This window comes from Camelus bactrianus, chromosome X (assembly GCF_048773025.1).
Source record: "Camelus bactrianus isolate YW-2024 breed Bactrian camel chromosome X, ASM4877302v1, whole genome shotgun sequence".
In the NCBI taxonomy this organism is placed as follows: domain Eukaryota; kingdom Metazoa; phylum Chordata; class Mammalia; order Artiodactyla; family Camelidae; genus Camelus; species Camelus bactrianus.
In genome coordinates this window covers 20,435,714-20,456,594 of record NC_133575.1, presented here as the reverse complement: position 1 = coordinate 20,456,594, position 20,881 = coordinate 20,435,714, and the positions used below count along the sequence as shown (strand labels likewise).

The following is a 20,881-nucleotide window of genomic DNA, read 5'->3' as shown; positions in this document are numbered from 1 at the left end:
TCTCATCTTTTTTTGCTCCATTGTGCTCCATCTGCACCCATGTTACAAATTAGACAATTGAATTACTGAACTTTACCAAGAAATATTCAGCTAGGAATACTCAGAGTTCACCTAATATATTTTCTTTATATAAATTAGAAACTCCTGACCCATAATTTTCCAAAAGAGAGACCATAGTCCTATTGGAATTATTTTCTTTGGTATCTTTTAAAGTTAATTTTTAGATTTTTCCAGATTTTTATTTTTTCCAAAGCAGATAGATTTATAACTAATTTACTGCCTGTCCCAGCCTTTTAGTAGATCAGTAAGAATTTAAGTTAATGTGTTTTTTTTTCCCCATATATTTACTCCCTCAATGTTAGCTTCCCAGGACTGCTCTAACAAATTATCACAAACTTGGTGGCTTAGAACAACAGAAATGTATTTTCTCATTGTTCTGGACTCCTGAAATTTGAAATGAGGGTGTGGGCAGGCTTGGTTGCTTTTTGGAGGCTCTGAGGAAGAATCTGTTCTGTATCTCTCATCGCTTCAGGTGCTTGCTGGCTGTTCTTGGCATTCCTTAGCTTATGACAGCGTAACTTCCAATCTCTGTCTCCATCTTCACATGGCCATCTTCCCTATGTGTGTGTCCAAATTCTCTTTTTATAAGGACACCAGGACACTAGTCATTTGATAAGGATCCACCCTAATCCAGTATAATCTCATCTTCTCTTGATTTTATATATACACACACACACACACACATACATACATACACATACACATACGCACACACGCACACACACAAAGACAGTATTTCCAAATAAGGAAGGTCACATTCTGAGATTCTGGGTGGACATGAACTTGGGGCAGGAGGCACTGTTCGATTCAGTATGACTCTAACTCCACCAAGGGGATAAAGATTTGGTTAAAAGGCAAGCAATTAACATTTATTAGGTATTTACTTATTCGTTTAGTCTATCTCATATAATTGACCTTAACACTGTGAAGTAAGTAGCACTATCTCTCTTTGACAAATGAAAAACTAAGGTTAAAAGAAAGTAAGTAACTTGTCTGAGGATTTATGGTCAGTTTGTAGCAGAATTGGACTTAAATCAGATTCTGATTTTTCTTTTTTCTTTCTTTTTTGTTGAAGTATAGTTGATTTACAGTGTTGTGTTAATATCTGGTGTACAGCATAGTGATTCATTTATATATATATAAATATGTATTCTTTTTCATTATAGGTCACTACAAGGTATTAAATATAGTTCCCTGTGTTGTATAGTAGGATCTTGTTGTTTATTCTATTTTATATATATGGTTAGTATCTACAAATCCCAATTTATCTTTCCCTCAGATTCTGATTTTTAACCAAAGCCTATGCTCTTTCTACTCCACCATGCTCCATACTGGTCCATACCAGGCCTCCCTACCCTACCACATTCCATCAACTAGAATAATATACTTAAATAGTATAAAATCAATATTTATTCACAATATTGTTAAAATGTTGCAAAGACAATATATTTACTCTTTATATTCTACATATACTCATTGCCTAACTCCCAGACCCAGGTTTGTTTTTTGTTTTTGTTTTTGTTTTTGTTTTTTTTTTTTTTACCAATTCTGCTTCTTTATCGTTTGACAACCTACCTTCTGATGTAATGGACAGGGACATAGTGAAACATAGCATTTGCCTAGGATAAATCCTGTGCCCTCTGGACTTACGTTATGTCATTCTCCCCTTTCTTCATATAAATATATATTTCTTTTAACTGGCCCATTTGGGTCACAGGTCATGCACAGACAGACAAGTCATATATGTTCTCTTTTTAGAAACGAGTAAACTCATCTTAACTACTGCTATCAGAATTTACCATTATTTTCAACATCATCCTAAGCATTCTCTGATTAATGTTTTCTATCAGCAGTCAGTTTGATATCTTTTTGTTACTTATATATGTAATAATATACAAAATAATTTTTTTAAAGTATGTACTCTTCGTGGTTTTCAGATAATTTCTATCATGAGTATAAGGAACATCTAATTCTATACATGCAATTTTATTATACTAGAAATATAAATTTTTTTTTAGTTAGCCTTAATCTGGGAAATAAATTATTTTAATTCAAGAAAATATTGTAAATAAAATATTTTAGTAATTTCTAGAGGGAGAAATACAAACATCATTTGAAGATAATTCTGATTAATGTGTGTATATAATATAACTTTTCTGTTTTTAAATTATCTGATACTGTTTTACGAATAAGTCACCATTATTTCTAAAGGAGGTTAAAGAATATCAATTAGTACTTTTAAACTAATTAATTAATTAGTCTAGGCTATTCTGTAGTAAAAACAAGCTCCAAAATTTGACAACTTGGAAAACAAAAATTTATTTCTCACTCATGTACCATGTGCTTGGTGGATTGGCGGGGAACTCTGCACCACACAGTGTTAACTCAGGACCAGTTCTGATGCTACAGGCATTATCTCAAACATTAGGATTGCTTTGGCAAAGTTAAAGGTGAATCTCCTACTTTAAAAACATTTTTAATATTTAAAAAAATTTCCAGCTTTATCTTTAGTAATTTATAATTGACATATACCATTGTATAAGTTTAAAATGTACAATGTGTTCATTTGATACACATGTATATATGTATTGCAAAATGACTACCACCATAGCCTTAGCTAATACATCCATGATGTCACATAATTACAATTTCTTTTTTGTGGTGAGAACATTTAAAATTTACTTTGTTAATAACTTTCAAGTATATAATACATTATTGTTAACTATAATGACAATTCTATGCATTAGTGTCCCAGAATTTATTCATCTTCTAACTGGAAGGTTGTACCTTTTGACCAATATTTCCTACTCCTTTTAAAGTTTCTAAAATATCTGCTTGAGAGTGGTACACATCATTTCCACTCCCGTTTTATTAGCTAAAACAATTCACATGGTTTCACCTTCAAGGGGGCAGATAAATGCAATCTTGACAAATATCTGGAGAGAGAACAAGAAATATTAGTGAAAAGCATTAATGACCATCAGTCTGTCCTTATGGTCATCAAAGACTTGATTTATTATTCTTTTTGCATAAAAAATACACACATCTCTCTGACATTTTTTCAAGGTATATAAAGTCTAAAAATCACATCTTATATATTTGGTGGAAATTTCAGAATTTCTGAGCAATGTGTGAGAATCTTTACATCAGATCTATACATGGCCAATCTTATCATTCAAAAGTCCACAAATGACAAATGCTGGAGAGGCTGTGGAGAAAAGGGAACCCTCCTTCACTGCTAGTGGGAATGCAGTTCGGTGCAGCCACTGTGGAAAACAGTATGGAGATTCCTCAAAAGACTAGGAATAGACTTACAGTATGACCCAGTAATCCCATTCCTGGGCTTATATCCAGAAGGAACCCTACTTCAGGATGACACCTGCACCCCAATGTTCATAGCAGCACTATTTACAATAGCCGAGACATGAAAACAGCCTAAATGTCCATCAACAGATGACTGAATAAAGATGATGTGGTATATTCATACAATGGAATACTATTCAGCCATAAAAGCTGACAACATAACACCATTTGCAGCAGCATGGATGCTCCTGGAGAATGTCATTCTAAGTGAAGTAAGCCAGAAAGAGAAAGAAAAATACCATATGAGATCGCTCATATGTGGAATCTAAAAAAAAAAAAAAAACCATAAATACAAAACAGAAACAGACTCATAGACGTAGAATACAAACTTGTGGTTGTCAAGGGGGCAGAGGGTGGGAAGGGATAGACTGGGATTTCAAAATGTAGAATAGATAAACAAGATTATACTGTATAGCACAGGAAAATATACACAAGATCTTATGGCAGCTCACAGAGGAAAAAAATGTGACAATGAATATATGTATGCTCATGTATAACTGAAAAATTGTGCTCTACGCTGGAATTTGACACAACATTGTAAAATGACTATAACTCAGTAAAAAAAGTTTACAGAAAAATCTATACATGGTCAGTCTTGATCCAGACACTTATGACCTATGAACTAATAAAACAAGTGAATAAATGATATGTCACTCAGCACTATTACACACACAGACACACACACACACGGAAACAATATAAGGATGAAAGCTATAGGGAATGTAAATAGGTACCCTGTTCTTTGACTAGACCCTGATTGTGCTTCAGGGAAGGTATGTCCAATTCATTGCTTTCCATGGTCTCTAGCTATAAACTTTGAAGATCTTTCCTTTTCTGTTATCCTCCTTGGACACATTTGAAATAAGCATTGGAGAATCTCTTTTTGAGGGTCTTGGCGGTTTTCTCAATTTGCTGCCCCTGGAAAGGTTGAGACTCCAAGGATCACTTTGAATCTTAAACAGTCATAAAGTTTTCTGTCTCTTTGACAGCAACATTCTGTTAAGAAACTCAGTAGGCTTATCATGTATCTAATTCTAGTCAGTTCCATGCTCTAAAAGCCATATACACAGTCTGTTTCTGTACTTGTGTATTCGATTTGCTGTATTTCTTGACTTTCTCATGCCCATGTCTCCCTCTTTCAACTTAATTGCTTATTTCTTGAGCTTATCAACTTCTAGCAAGTGAGCTATAACTTTTTTCTCTTTTTTTTTTTTTTTTTTTTTGAGCCATTTTGTCCAACTGAATGGATTTACTGGGTGTCAAAACCTTAACTGGGGCTTCTCTCTGAAAGATCTTAATTTGTTCAGAGATTTCAATAGTGTATATGGATGGAAGACCCTTATTTGATTTCTGTCACAAGGCTTGGTTTTAATTGGCCTTTGTCTTTCAAAGCCCGTCTCAGATGTATATTTCACCAATTAGTGTTAAAAAACAGTTGCCTTTTCTAATCCTACAAGTCCCCAACTTTCTGGATTCTCAGTCTTTCATTTCTGCTTGCAAACTAGCCAGTCCTCTTCAGAGCCAGTCTCTTTGTTGTAGTACTTTATCAAAAGTAGTGACAACCAACCAACACACACTTGCATTCTTCTTTGATCTTTATTTCTTGATTTACAAACTCACAAGTTATATGATTTGTTTTCCAGATTATCTCTGTCAACAATCTTATCAAATGGTTAGATGCCATATAACTATAATTCTTACAGCCTCTGGTCACCATTTTCTTACCATCCACTTCCCAGTCTTTAAGGTTTTGTTATGGCAGTGCCACATTTCTAGGTCACACAGTGCTGTAGTAATAAAGACAGATGATAGTATGCAGATTATACTACAGTTAAAAATTATTAATGACTTACATCATCAAGATATAGTTCTTGCTCCTGCTACATGGGATAGTAGAGGCTGTCCTCATTCTTGGGCTGAGGCAATTGTACAGGGACGGAGAGAGGATGGTGACTCATCCTGAAAAAGACACATCATATTCTACTCATACTTGTTCAGCTAAAGCAACTCACACATTCAGGTACAAACTCAGTACTGGGGAGAGACAAACTCCCCACGTGCCGGGAATGAGAAACAAAAAAATACTTTGTAAATTGCACCAGTGAATGTCCTTCCAAAAAATAAATGAGTCAGTGTTGGCTGTCAAAAATAGTGGAAAGAAATTTGACGTGAATCTGTAATTTTAATAATGCTCCAAAATAATTTAATATATATTTCCTACCATATATAGTCTATCATATATACATGTGTATTACATGTATTTTCCTAGATAGTTTTGTTATTTACAGTAATAAAAATAGTGGTTATGTAAAGTAGTCTTGGCACTTCATACACATTAGTTCATTTTATTCTTACAGTCACCCTGTGAGGTAGGTGTTTTATTCCTATTTCAGAGATGTGAAAACATTAGTATTAAATAATCATGTCCAAGAAGTGCACTCATCACTTGGTAATAGGTAAAAATGGGCAAGACTCACATTTCTAGTCACTTTCTGGATAGCTCATCTGATTGTTCTACAGAGATTAACACATTCTAAAACAACAACAACAACATCGAAAGTAGTAATAAGACACCTACTGCCTTTAACCAAGTTTTTTTTATTTTCTTTATTATGGATAATGTATCAACACCATTGAGGTTAGGTAATTGTCCTTTTTACTCTTTCCTATCCACTTCTCAACACACCAAAGTTCTACTAAGTTTCTTTCTTTAATTATTCTTCAGTATTCTCAAAGCAGCTCTATTTCAGGATGTCAAATGAGTTCTATTTGTTGTCAAAGAGTAGAACAATGCCTAATAAATGCAAGAAATATAGATATTTAATATGTTAAAAAACATATAGAAGATATTCTACCACTAATGTGTCTATATTTAATAAATGTTCTCTGGACTCATGTTATGGAAAACTTTCAAACATAGAATGGGTCAAAAAGGTAGATAAACTACAAAGTGCTTTTAAAATCTAGTATTCTAGGAGTCTAATGTACCTGCAGACCTACTTTCTTCTTCTTTTCATATTTCTAAATCTTCTTTTATGGAAATCAGTACATCTGTACACCAATTGGAGTTCTGCCTCCAAGTTTCCTAACTTAAAATTTACCTCTGGAGTCATTCTCCTATCCTTCAAACTCTGCCACCCTCTTGATTGACTTCACAGTACCCTCTACTAGCATCTTCCTTCCTAGTTGCTATTTTGCCCACTATTTTTCATTCCTTATTTCTCCTTCTACCAATCTAAGTTGCAGTAGCTGAGATATGTAACTACAATCCTACTGGCTCCTTAGCTGTAAACCATAGTGTCATCTTAATATGTGCTGAAAAATCCTTTGATAAATTCTAGTACCTAGTTATGATAAAAATATTCAGCAAACTAGAAAGTTCTTTTAGGGAGCTTCCTGAACCTGATAAAGGGCATCTATGAAAAATTCTATAGCTAAAGTCATATTATTAGTGAAATACTAAATTTTACCCCTAAAATCAGGAACAAAACAAAAATGTTCACTCCTGCCACTTCAATAATTTAGTGGGGGAACCTCGCCACTGAGAAGGCAAAGAAAAGCAACAAAAGTCATAGAGATTTAGAAATGAAGACATAAAACTTTTAAATGTAAAGAATACAATTGTGCACTTGTAAAATCTTTTTGGAGATTGCTTAGGATTTTCTAACTGTTAAGTAGGTTAAGCAAGGTTGCAGGATACAAGATCACATGAAAAATTCAGTTGCATTTTTATAAACCAACAATTAAAAATTGAAAATCACATCCCAAAGCATGACATGCTTAGGTAAAGTATAAAAATGTAGGTGTACAATTTCTACATTAAAAACTACAAAGCATTGCTTAGAGAAAAAATATTTTAAAAAACTAAATAATTGGAGAGTGTACCGTGTTCATACATTTGAAGATTAGATCTTATTAACATGTTGATTCTATGCAAATTCATATATAGAGTCAATGCAATTCCAGTAAAAGCCACAGCAGGCAAGCTTTTTGTAGAAATTGACAAGCTAATTGCAGAATTTATATAGAAATGCAAAGAAACTCACATAGCCAAAATCATTTGAAAAACAGTAAAGCTAGAAGACATATACTAACTGTGAATCAACTATGATGTGAAAACTAATTGTTAATAAATAGTAATCAGTCAGGGAGAGTATGGCTCAGTGGTAGAGCCTGTGCTTAGCATGCATGAGATCCTGGGGTCAATCCCCAGTACCTCCATTAAAACAAACAAACAAACCTAGTTACCTCCCCCCCCCAAAAAAAAAAAATTGGGAGGTGAGGGTATAGCTCAGTGGTAGAGCATGTGCTTAGCATGCACAAGGTCCTGGGTTCAATCCCCAGTACCTTCACTAAAAAAGAATGAAAGAAAGAAATTCAACCTTCCCCCCTCCCCCCAGTAATCAAAACAGCATGATATTGTCATAAGAATTGACATATAAGTCAATGGAATACAGTATAGTCAATTGATTTTCATCTAATGTGCCATGGTGTTTTAATGTAAAGAGGACACACTTTTCAATAAATGATGCTGGAACAACTGAATAACCATATAGAAATAAATAAACTTTGACCCTTACCTTATATTGTACAGAAATAACTTGAAATGGATCACACACAAACCATAAAACATCTGGACAGAAAACTATAAAACTTCTGGAAGGAATCATAGGAGAACATCTTTGCAGCGTTGAGCTAGGCAGAAATTTCTTAAAATAGAACACACAAAAATTCGTCATAAAAAATCATTTTTCTTGTGATAAAATGCACATAATATACAATTTAGAATTCATATCATTTTAATGTATAGTTCAGTGGCATTAAGAACATTCACCATCAAACATCTCTAGAAATTTTTCATTATCTCAAACCAACTTTGTACCGATTAAACAATAACTCTTCTTTCCCTTTGCCCCCTCGCCTCTGATAACCACTCTTCTTCTCTCTGTTTCTATAAATTTAACTATCCTAGGTACCTCATATAATTTGAAACATACAATGTTGATCCTTTTGTGTCTGGCTTATTTCACTTAGCATAATGTTCTCACTATCCATGTTGTAGTATTAATCAGAATTTCATTCCTTTTGAAAGCTGAATATTCCATTGTATGTATATACCACATTTAGTTCTCAATTCATTGTCAATGGAGATTTGGGTTGTTTCCACCTTTGACTGTTGGTGAATAATGCTGCTCTGTCAGTGCATAAATATCTGCTTGAGTCCCTACTTTTGATTATGTGGGGAATAAACCTAGAAGTGGAGGAGATTATTTCTGTTGGCCTGGAGGATGTAGGGGGATTGGTGAGTATGGTATTCTCAGGATTATCCTCCCATATGTTCCCTTTCCAAATTTCAGGGCTCCTTTCTTTTCCCATCAGAGTCTTAACTTTGTCATAGGGCGCTATTGACACCACATATCCCAACTCTTTTAGACTTCTGCTACATTTACAATCAAATCCTAGGCCTGATGTTTTAAAATATTAATATATGCTCTTGACATTTTCAAATATTTATAGACATAGATATAATGGTAAAATGAAGACACATGCACCCATCACCTAGCTTCAGCAATTATCAATGCATCGCAAATCGTGTTGTAAGTATACCTCCACTTATTCCTACCACCTGATCATTTTGGAGCACATTTCTGACATCAGATTTTATTTGTAAATATTTCAATATATAGATTTCAAAAAGATGAGACACTTTTTATTATTAAAAAAGTACTTTTGTAACACCAAAAGGCAATAATAATTCCTTAAAACAATCAAATATCCAATCATTTTTTACCATATTTTCCATGACATCTTATAAGTGTGTGTCTGTGTCTGGGTGTGTGTGAAATAGTTTGTTTATAACAAGATCTGGGTCTGTCTGCCTTGCAGCTGTTGGGAATGAGAGGCCCTCTGGCTTTTACAGCACACCATCCATTGTCAGTTGGCTTCTCTGAAACTTTCATTTCATTTTTGCTAAGATTTCAGTGCTATTAACAGAAGCCAGCCTACTCTACAATCATTCTAAATTAGCTTTGGCCTCATACAGTTAAATTGCCATAGCAACCACATATTCCAAAATCTCACGTCAACCTACATTTCATCCCAATTAACCAGAGGTTTGATAAAAGCCTTTTTAATTGTAATGCCATTGCACGGCATGGGTTAGGACCACTTCACCTATCACCAGAAATGCCGTCCCTCTTGGCATTGATCTGGGGAGTAAGCCAAGTCCAAAAATCCATCCAAAAGTGATGGGATATGTCTGTTTTCAGGGCCGCTCCTGATACAAACCAGCAGGCTGGGTTCTCTAAAAAGCAAACCCTGAGGGAAATCTTATACTCTGGTAGCTTATTAGGTAGTGAAATTCCAGGGAAGCAAGAGTGAAGAAAGTGAAGACTGAGTCAGGGGAAGGAGACAGTATGAGGATGGATTACCAAACTGGCCTCCACTTGGCATCAGATATAAGTTATTATTCAACCTCTGTGGACTTTTTTATGAGAAGTTTTATGAACGAATGAATCTCGGGAAAGTTGACTGGAGGGAAGAGCAGTAAGAGTTGTATTCACTGGCTTCTGATCCCATTAGTTAAAACTTCTCCACGGGTTTCACCTCCCCGACACTTTGGGGTTGCACTTTGGTCTCCCACGTCGGTGAACACGGAAGTTCCAGATGGGAGGCTAGAGGCATACCATAAAAAACAAAACAAAACAAAAAAACCCTAAAAAAATGAATAAATGAAGTGAGATCTTGCAGACAGATAGTCACACAAAATTTGCAACTTCAGCAGTGGCTGGTGTGTGTAGTGGAAGGGATGTGGAAAGCCATAGACAAGGGCTGTAGAGATGACGGGTATCGAGAGACTGAGGTGGCACCTAAGGTGAATCTAATCCTGAACACTGTCGTCAGTTATCCTGATATCACGCAGTCCTCCATTTCCCACGTAGACTGCATCTTGTCTGGTCAAAGAGAAGTAAGATATGTCACTAGTCAAAATTATTTAAGAGTTAAATTCTCTACTGTGGAAAAGGAATTCTTGAGCCCAAATGATCTCTCACTGTCAAGTTTGAGGATGCCTTTTGAAGTAGAGGATGGCAACAGTCCACTTAACAGAAAACGTTACCAGGCCACACAGAAAATATGTGACAGTGAATGGGTGGCTACACTAACTGAAAATTCTGCATTCATTGTATATCATATTGAGTATCAAAGAGATATAGATGTGTTTTCCTACTTCCTAGGCACAAAAATCTATTAGAACATTTTATTTCCTAAAAAGGAAGGACAAATTTGTGACACTAAAGGGGAAAATGTGGTACAGATGAGTTGTTTTTTTTTTTTTTAATTTTTAATTGAAGTGTAGTTGATTTACAGGTTTAGTTTCTGGTATACAGCAAAGTGATTCAGTTATGCATATACATACGTCTATATATTTTCTTTTCAAATTCTTTTTCATTATAGTTTATTACAAGAAATTGAATATAGTTCCCTGTGCTTTACAGCAGGTCCTTGTTTATCTGTTTTGTCAGATGAATTTTTACATCCTCCTCCTCTGGCAATGTCCATGGTAACCATAGAACCCGTGCCACTGGCAAATGACAGCTACTTCAGCCAGACTGAAAGAGTGGAGAAGTAAACATTGAACTAGTTCCTAGCTGAGAGAAGATGAAAAGGGAAAGGGCCAATAGCTCTTTGCTAAAAGAGCCAGGGTTATCTCTAAATGCATTGAAACTATTATTGCATAACTAAAGTAGATGTGCATTCATGACTAGGAGTTCTGCTAAGTACTTTAGTGCCTAGTGCAAATGTAATTACAATTATTGATATCATTACCAGCATACCATTCTCTGTGTGTTGGAGAATGTTATCTGATGACTCCAGTTACCTGGTGAGACCAGATGCTTGAGAACAAATCTGGACCCAGTCATTTGAATTGATAACAGCAAAAGATAGTCAGGTCAGATGTCTGGAGACTTTTCAGAGCTGCTAGTACCTGCAATCAGAGTGCACAGACTCCATCTCACTTGTCGTGATGCTCACTTCACCAACTGTGCACAGGCTTATTTCATCAGGGACCAGAAGGCATCTACCATTGTGTTATTCTGGGTGAAGCACCATTCACTATATGTTTTCAGTGGTAGAACTCAATCTGATCAAGGGTTAAATTTGGAGACTTGTTTTCTCAGGAAAGGACATAGCTCTCTAGAATGTAGAGGGGCAGAATTTCCCCCTATAATCCACAATAAAATGTAAAATACCCAATAAGAGAGAATTAACCACATTTCACTATCTTTTTTTTTTTTTACATGAATTGCCACTGAGCAGAAGAAACTTTGTAGACGATAAGTGGAATTGTTAGTGTGTGCCTATAATCCCATAAGGATTTACACCATTGTCTCCCTCTTATTTCATAATCTTTTAGGGATGAACAAAGGAAGTGAGATATCTGAGAAGCTCACTTGGTATTCAGCTAAACTTAAATATGCTTTGTAAAAATTAAGTTGACCGGCCACATGTTGCTCCATGCTAGAACAGAAACTGATACATGGCAGAATCTTCTAGTATTGCTATAACAGTGAGGACTCCTTGTAGGAATGAAATCACCAACACTTATAATCTACCTTCTGTTTCAAGGGTAGGAGAGTAGATTTATGACTTATTTATATACCAAAAGTAAGGTGGATATGCTTAGGGGAATTTAAAATTATTCATAAAACAAATTCTTGTTAACGTGGGAATTTAATGCAGGAATTTACACACACCCCCCCCCATTTTCTAATGCAGAGGGAGCCTGTCAGAAGGAAGGGTGAGATAATCTCAAACTGAAATAATAGATTCCTCACCTTCCTTAACTTACTAGGGTACCAGGAGGAAAAGTGGGACAGGCATTCAGAGTAGAAAAATGGCCCCAGTGCCTCAAAATTGTTATTAAACAAAGATGTGGCTCACTTTTTATTGTATCAATTGGAATTCAAGTGTAATTGTACCATATGGTAAAAATGTTTTGATTTTCTATCAGAAGGTTCATGTGGGAAGGATTTAAAAGGAGAGTTGGAATCTCTCCTGGAATGTCTTCTGATATAATAGTGATAAATATTTTGATGTAAGTGTCAGAAATTTCCCCAGAAGTAGGCCTAGAATTGAATCTTTTGTCCTTTTTAGTGCTTATCATTAAATTGCCTCTTCGAATCTGAATATATATAGTTCTTTCATCAGATCATAAAACTTTTCTCTGTATTTTTTAGTATTTCTGTCCCTCTCCTTTGTTCTTTGTTATCTCTGTACAAAAATTTCACTGGATATGTTGACCTAAGACAAATACATTTCCAGATATTTCTCCAGTGAAGATGGATTTATTGGGATCAACAGAGAATAGCAATTCAGGGTCTGTAATCATGGTGACCCAGATGCAAGTCCTCACATGCCAAAGGAAGGGGGATGCTTTCATAGAGAGGAAAAGGAAGTTGGGTGGGGGGCTCTAGTGAACAAAAAGTCCGTGGCTTTTCATTGGTTGAGTCCCTGCAGAAAGAAGAGGCATCGTTCTTCCTGTTGGGCTCTGCCAACTTCTCAGGGCATGAGAGCTCCCCCACTCCAGTCTCCTCACTCTATTTAATTGAGGTTTCTGTTTATTAATTTTTTAAAATGGGTTCTGGTGTGTCTGGTTTTATCCTCTCTGTTACTTCATATTTTTCTCTTATTTATCATCCCCTTCTTTTCCCTTGAATTTTGAAATATTCCCCAGCTCATGAATTTGATTCTCTGAAATCATCCTTTCTATAATTTAACCTCTCATTTTGAGTTTTTAACTTCAGGAAAAATGATTTAAATTTGAATTACATACAATTATTTCATCCTCAAAATCTTTTGGATGTGATATCTGCTGGCATTACTTTGAAGATCTGCATTGTACCTATTTTAAATATGTTCTGTTTTCTGTTTGAACTCTCTCATTGTGAGTTTATTTTGTTGAGTTTGGCACCTCTCTTTCATGCTTTGATTTTCCTCAAATGCATGGTGATACTTGTTTTTCTCTTCATATTGTAGATGAAGTTCTCGATTTAACAACATCTGTAACTTGAATATGTCTCTTTAGCTTAAGTGGATATCTTAATCTAGCATTTTTTAAGGATTCTGAGTACAGGAACCCTAATTCTGAAAGCTTCATGGTAGAAAGGCATATAAGTGGACTACTGTTTATTCATTTAGGATGTTCAAGCAATTTAAATTCCCAAAGTCATAATTCACCTTCCCTTGTGACATGTGTAAGTTACCAGAACACTTTCTATGTATACTACACCTTGTGACCACTATGACACTACCTAGGGTCACAAAGATCTACGTTAGAAAACTGGATTCTACCAAGTACATTGAAAGGAGGATATTCGCAAGTGTCATGCATGTATTAGGTGCCATGAATTATTTGCCATGAAATTGAATCTAATCTACAAGTGTCACTTACAATTCAAAATACTAAATCATTTTATGATCCAGATAATTTAATTTACTTTTTATCTGTATTAGTATGGTAAGTATGGGCATGTGGTACATGCTTTTGATATAGTGGTGAATAACATAGATGGGGTTTCTACTCTTTCGTGGTTTATAGCCTGGTAGAAGAGCATAAAACACATTATCAAATAATGCAATTGCTGCTACAATAGAAGTCTTATTTAGCACTGAGTAGAACACAGCAGGGGTGATGTTAAAGGAAGACTTCCTGGGAGGAGAGAACTCTAAGCTGAGATGTGAAAGATAACTAGAAATTATGCAAATAAAGTTGAGAGAAAAAGTGTTCGAGGTGGGAAGAATAGCAGCTATCATGGGACGGAAGCAAAAAAAAAAAAAAAGGGTGGCACCTTCAAAGAACTAGAAGGAATTTGAATATGGCTCAGAGTGTGGAATGCAGTGTAGGAAGTGGAAAGAGATGAGACTGGGAAGGTAAACAAGTTCAGATCATGGAGAACCAGGTCTGCCATGTTAAAGGGTTTGGCCTTTATTTTAGACAGATAGTTAAGGAGTTTTAAGAAAGAGACTGGCATAATCAGATTTTCACTTTAGAAAACTGAGTCTGGTCACGCTGTGAAAAATAGGCTGTTGGGATGAGAAGCTGAGGCACGGATAGTGATCAGGAGCTGCACATGCTAAGGCAAGACACATTGGTGGCCTTGACATGAACTTAGTAAGAACAATCGAACCTGGTTATTGTTGGGCTGTGAAAGATCGGAAGGTCTAGACAAATACTCAGATTCGTAGCATTGGGAACTTGGTGGAAGTTGAGTTTATTTCTTAGAATCAGAAGTACAGGAAGAAGAGCTATCGTTGGCAGATGGTTTGGGAGCAGCAAAGATAACTTTAGTTTTGGATAGCTTATGTTGAATTGACTATGTTTATATGTCCACTAGGCAGTTCTATATCAGAATCCCGGAAAAAAGTAACAGGCATATCCAACATTTACAATTAAAGAGATTTTAAGGAAAGACTGGTATAAGATGTAGGTAGGGTTTAAGGAAACAAAAAAGATTAGTGAAGCACTTGAGGCTAGCAACAGCAGAAGACAACAGGACAAGAGATATAGCCTTCAGTAAAATAAGAAAACCACTGCAAAACCATGGTCTGTCAATGAAGGGGAGCCAGTGCAGTACAAATCTTGACCTTTCTCTCCTTTTGCCTTCTCATTTCCTACTAGTGCCTTCACTTGAAATAACCCAATTAAAACCAAAGGGCAAGGGAGCCCAGTCCAAAGAGCTCAGTTTTCCATAGAGAAAAATGGATGGTAGGATAAATAAATAAAGGGTGAATATCCAGCACAAATCTGAATCTATTACCTGGGTTGGAGACAGGATTTTTAGGAGCTATCCACTATACAGACATTAATTTCAGTGGGGGTGTGTATAGCTCAGTGGCAGAGTGCATGCTTAACATGCATGAGGTCCTGGATTCAATCCTCACTACTGCCACAAAAAGAAAAAAAAAAAGCACTATATAGGCATTAATTTTGTTATTCCAAAAGGTTAAGACCCGGGTTCTTGTCATACCTGAAAGACAAGTTTGCGGTCTGGAGATGGTGCGTTGTGTAGTGAAAGATCTCAAAGATTTAAAAGGAAAGGAAAAGTACACCCCCAAGGATGGGAGATGGGCTAATCCAAGGGAGGAAAAGTGGAGGTTTTTGTCTCCCCCTTCTCTTACACCCTCACTTAGAGGTGGTCTCTTGATTGGTTGACGGCTCTTGTCCCTGGAATGCTTAGTCATGTTTGGGCCCTTTGTGCGTGTCCTTACCCATGGTGTACACAGAAAAACCCGTGGGCAAGGGGGCCTAACCACAGTGTTAATTATAATACAATGAACCTTGGTCATGTCCGGTTAAGTCCTTTCTACTACTGCCCAGTCGTAGCTGTCGGGTTTTAACCAGTTGGTTTTTTTTTGTTTTTTGGTAGTTTGGTTTTTTGTTGTTGTTGTTTTGTTTTGTTTTTGCTGGCACTCATTTAGAAGAAGTAAAGTCCCTTTATGCTGGAGGCAGGCATAATACCATCTTCTGGACCGTCCTCCCTCTCCTCCACCTATCTGCCCCTTGCCCTAACTACCTAACAGTTTCATTGTGTGTTTGTGATGGGGAAGAATGAACTCACCCAGGAAAGTTATATAGTGAGAACGGAACACTTATTGGAGCTCTGCATCAGGGGTTGGCAAACTTTTCCTATAAAGGGCCAGACAGAAAACGTTTTAGACTTCGTGGATCACATGATCTGTGTTACAACTACACAGCTCAATCATTTGTCGTTGACCAAAGCTTTAGACAATACATGAATGAATGAGTGAGTCTGTGCTCTAATGAAACTTTATTTATAAAAACAGGTGGAGGTCAGGATTTGGCCTGTAGGTCATAATTTGCTGACCACTGGTCTAAAGGAAATCTCAGTGAACAGAATAAAATAAATTATCAAAGGACACTAAGAAGGACAGGACAGTTGTTAGAGTAAAATGAGGAAAATGAAGTATTGTAAAGCCAAAGGTGGAGAGTGTTAAAGGACAAGGGAATGACCCATAATATTAGGAGATGCAGGAAAATTCAGTCAGAAAAATACTAAAAAATTTTTAACAGATTTTGGGATAGCAAGATCATTGGTGATCATCAGTTTCATTGGTGCTCCAGAGGTCAGATTTCAGTGAGTTGAAAAGATGAAGTCAGAGTAAAATTACTGATTGTAAACAACTCTTTAAAATTGTTGGGTTGTAAAGAGCAGTGAAAAGAAGAGATGTGCTTCTAACTAGAGGTGATGATAGGTTTAAAAGTATATTTTAAGATAAGACAGAACAAAAGACATTTAAATGTGAATAGGAGAGAATAGAGAGGTAGTAGAAGATATGCATGATATACATGATAAAGGAAGCATAATTGACATAAGAAAGGTCCCTTGAGAATGCAAGACAATGGGCAAAGATGGAAATTCAGTTTTAGGAAAAGGAATGTCATTTTCATTATAACTAGATGGAAGGAGATGGTGTTATTTGGGGCTTGTATCCATTATCTATCCCTGCATATCTAGCTGCCCCGCAAAATCAACAAAGATTTCTTAATCTCACTTCTGTAGGGTAGCAGCGCTCACTTGGCTAGTTCTTTACTTCATTTATTTTGGCTGAACTAACTCATGCAGTAGCAGTTATCCAGATCTCAACTGGGACTGGATGACTTAAAAAGGCTTCACTCATGCCTAATGATCGATGCATCTGAAAAAGACCTCTGGCTCACGTTGCTCTCCAGCCAGGCAGCCATGGCTCCTCAGAACTTCCTAGGGGGAAATGTGAATTAGAGTTTGCACACTGTCTCTTCTGCCACATTGTATTTATTTGTCCAAGGAAGTCACAAGGCCAGCCCAGATTTAAGAGGAGAGCATATAGGCACTGCCTCCTGATGGGCGGAAGGAAAAGTCCCATTGCCAGAGGGCATGTTGGGATGGGAGAGGTGGTTTCTGGCATCTTTGTGAACCATCTCCCAAAAGCCTTCATAAAATCCATTCATTTTTAAACAGGCCTATTTCTCTTCCTTTTCTCAACAAATGGACGGATTGGAATTTGAGTGTTGAAGGTATATTGTATAAGAAGTCATAATAACTAACAGGTAGAATTAAGAAGAATCTTGATTTTATTCAGATCTTGATAATAAAGAAAAGTTAAACAAAAGCAGCTTGGAATACTTTAGATTCCATAATCCTTAACGGATGGCAAAAATATGAAAATACTTCCTTACGGTTGTTTCAAACACTAAAGTCCAAAATATAGTATGACAACTGCATTGATTTTTGTCTTAAGGCTTCTGTTTATGACTTGCTTTCTAATTTCTGCTAAAGAGCGATTCAAACTGGGTCCCACTGAAACCCAGATTCAAAGGGTTGAGAGAGGACAAAAATGCTTTGGAATTATTTGGTATATTCAGTTGATTTCTGGAAATATGATTGAAAAGTGGCACACGCAGCTCTTAACCATCAGAATTTAGATGGATCCTTTTATCTGAATAGAGTCTCAGTGGGTGAAAATCACTGAAATTGTAGAATATCTGAAACAACTTCAATCCATCACTCTGCAAAATATCATCAGTGTGCTGAAAGGAATACAAAATAATGTTTACTTGCCTATTTTTGGTTCAAAAGTTTTCACTCTAAAAACTAGTAAGTGACTCAAGGTTTCCTAGTTGACATCTTTAAAACTACCTTTATGAAATTTCTTCTCTATTCAATAATTCTGAAGTGCTGAATTCAGTATTGATGTTTTTTTGAGAATGCTTTTCTTTTCATAATCTCTTTTTCAGTCTCTCCCCAACTTCATCCTTCCCTTCCTCCCTTCCTCTGTTTCCTGTTTCCTTCTGTCCATAGATTGAAAGAGAGGGTATGTATGTTTGCAAGCCCTTATTTGCAAATGCACCAATCTGAGATTTTATGCCTGAACTCATTTTAGTTCAGCTTTATATTAATTTAGGAGGGGCTGCTCTTAACTCTGAATAGAAACTGAGCCATGCCCAGACAGGTCTGAAGAGGTGCTGGATTGGGCATCTCCAGGACGCAATTTGTGTACTAAGAGTTCCAGGAGAACAAGGAAAAACTTGTGTTTCAATATTTAAAGGGGAATTTGAGGCCAAACAGGAAGGAGATTAATACTGGCCAATCTCGGTTGTTGTTTAAATATCCTGGTTCTGTCAACTTCTATATAAGCTATTTGAGACCAAGATGGTAGCATATCTTTTGTACCATATCTTAGCAGTGCTGAGGGCCATCTTCAAGTGGCTTCTACTGTGCTCATCATAAGCAAAACAGTCCAGACCATGAACCGCATAAGACACTACTAGGTACCCAAAAACTAGGTAAGACTGTGAGGGGCCTGGGTAACCTGCATAGGCAAGTAAGAGGAAGAGTGAAATGTAATCCAATCATGTCATTATCTTCTGTATTTATACACATGGCCTGGTGAGGTTTGAGAGACTTAGGCTATACTTAACACAAATTGCAAGAGAATATTTAGAAATTTGGTTGCCAAGCAAATTCTTACTTATCTAGGACTTGATATTAAGCCTGTTAGGATGTACTGGCTATGCATTATGCCTCAATAATTTTTTTTTCCTTTGGTAATTTTTAAAGGTAATACTAAATAGGAATATATAGCTTTTCCTTCAGGCTGAGGTTTGTGTAATTTCCCTATTCTAAGTCACAGATAATTGACTGAACTATACAAATCATTGTCTGTAGTTTGGGCCATCAGGCCATTAGGAATTTTGGATGAACTGATCACAGCTGCTACTGGGTAAATTTACACTCGTTGACAGTGCAAACACCCATATGAACAGAGTTATCTTGTGATTAAAATACACTTTGGGAGTGAAACTCCCTTTTTAAATATAGATTATCTTTAAGAAATATTGTTAAATTAGGGCACCCAAAATGGCACAGATCATTTATGTCCCTGTTACTCTTCACATCGATACAGATGTGCAATGCAGAATAGCTTGTATGCATAATTGTCTGAATATTTGGTATACACATTGCTAAATATTAAAGAAACAACTGTCATCACTTAAGGTGTTCTTTTGTACATCCTTAGCCTTCCTTTTTTAGTTTTTGTTTGTTTTTTACTTGGTATTGTAGCAATTTCCTCTTCCTTTATTGATCTTATCCTCTCACCAAAATCATATTTTCTTTTGTTCAATTGATTATGCTCTTTTTGAAAAATAAATTTCAATGTGCAACCCTTTTTTTTTTTTAATGAGTTTCAGTGTGTCACTCCTACTGGCGAATTCCAGTTTAACCCATTCATCTTCAGTGATGAAATTAAAGACTTTACCTTTCACAAAAGAACTTGATTGGCCAGCAAGGAAGTCGGCTGAATTGCTTTAACACAGGAAGTCTCTTTATAGAGCTTCACAATGGGGCTGGGCTCAATGTGTTTATAGATGAATGCCATATTTTTGGAAGAGGAGGTTTAGTCCAGTTTGAGGTTGAAATCAAGTTTTAAGAATTAAATATATTTTTTACATTTAGTCATGAAAAGTGAGATGAAAGGTAGAAAATTTTAGCCAGGGGTCAGTCTCACTGAACTGCGAAGAAGAAGCCATTTGCTAAAAGAAGTGACTCAAGCTGAGGCACAGCTGTATCTTTAGGCAGCCAATTAACACTGCCACTCCTCTTCAGCCCTTCCATTAATGTAAAGCTTTGTCACTTTAAAAAATGTGGGCCAATTTAATTAATTCAGACTTCCCACAGACACATCCTGGTTCATGCTGTGCTTAGGAACCTTGTAATTCAGGAAACATGTTATTCACATGTAATGAAGTCTCACTTGGTGATTTGAGTCTCCCTTCAGGTCTGGGTTAGCTTGCATCTCATCTATGAGGGGATATCAATATGGTGAAGTATTGTGATTAGATTTATTGAGTTTGCATTTTTCTTTTTCTTAAAGTTGGTGACTAGGCTCCATAGCTGAAATAAGAAGAAATAAGTACATATAGGTCATTGGAAGAGAATTTAGAGTTCATCAGTGGACCCTTACATTGTGGTCAATTAATACTTGACCAGGGTGCATTGATAGTTTAATGGAGGGAAAGGAGTTTTTTTCAACAAACAGTCCTGAGAAAAGTGGACATCCACTTGCAAATTTGAAATGCATCATACACCTAAATGTAAAATTTAAACTGTAAAACTCTTAGAAGGAAACATAGGAATAAATCCTTGTGACCATGGCTTAGAAAATGACTTCCTATAGAGGATGCTAAAAAATAAGTTGCAAAAGAAAAATTAGATAAACTGGATGTCATCAAATTTAAAACTTTTGTGCTTGAAAGGATGCCATTAAGTAAGTGAAATGACAACCTACAGAATGGAATATATATATATATATATATATATATATATATATATACATATATATATATTTGCTAATCATATATTTGATAAGGCACTGGTTTTCAAAGTACATACAGAAC

General features: G+C 36.0%; 1 long non-coding RNA gene and 1 other non-coding gene across 3 annotated transcripts in view; both read left to right on the top strand.

The window, feature by feature from the left end:
- Positions 1-20,881, top strand: part of LOC123618181 (uncharacterized) — a 538,073-nt gene that overhangs the window by 197,401 nt on the left and 319,791 nt on the right. The gene's annotated exons all lie outside the window — the stretch shown is intronic.
- Positions 7,704-7,775, top strand: TRNAA-AGC (transfer RNA alanine (anticodon AGC)). Its single transcript has one exon. It is a non-coding gene; the product is annotated as a tRNA-Ala (tRNA).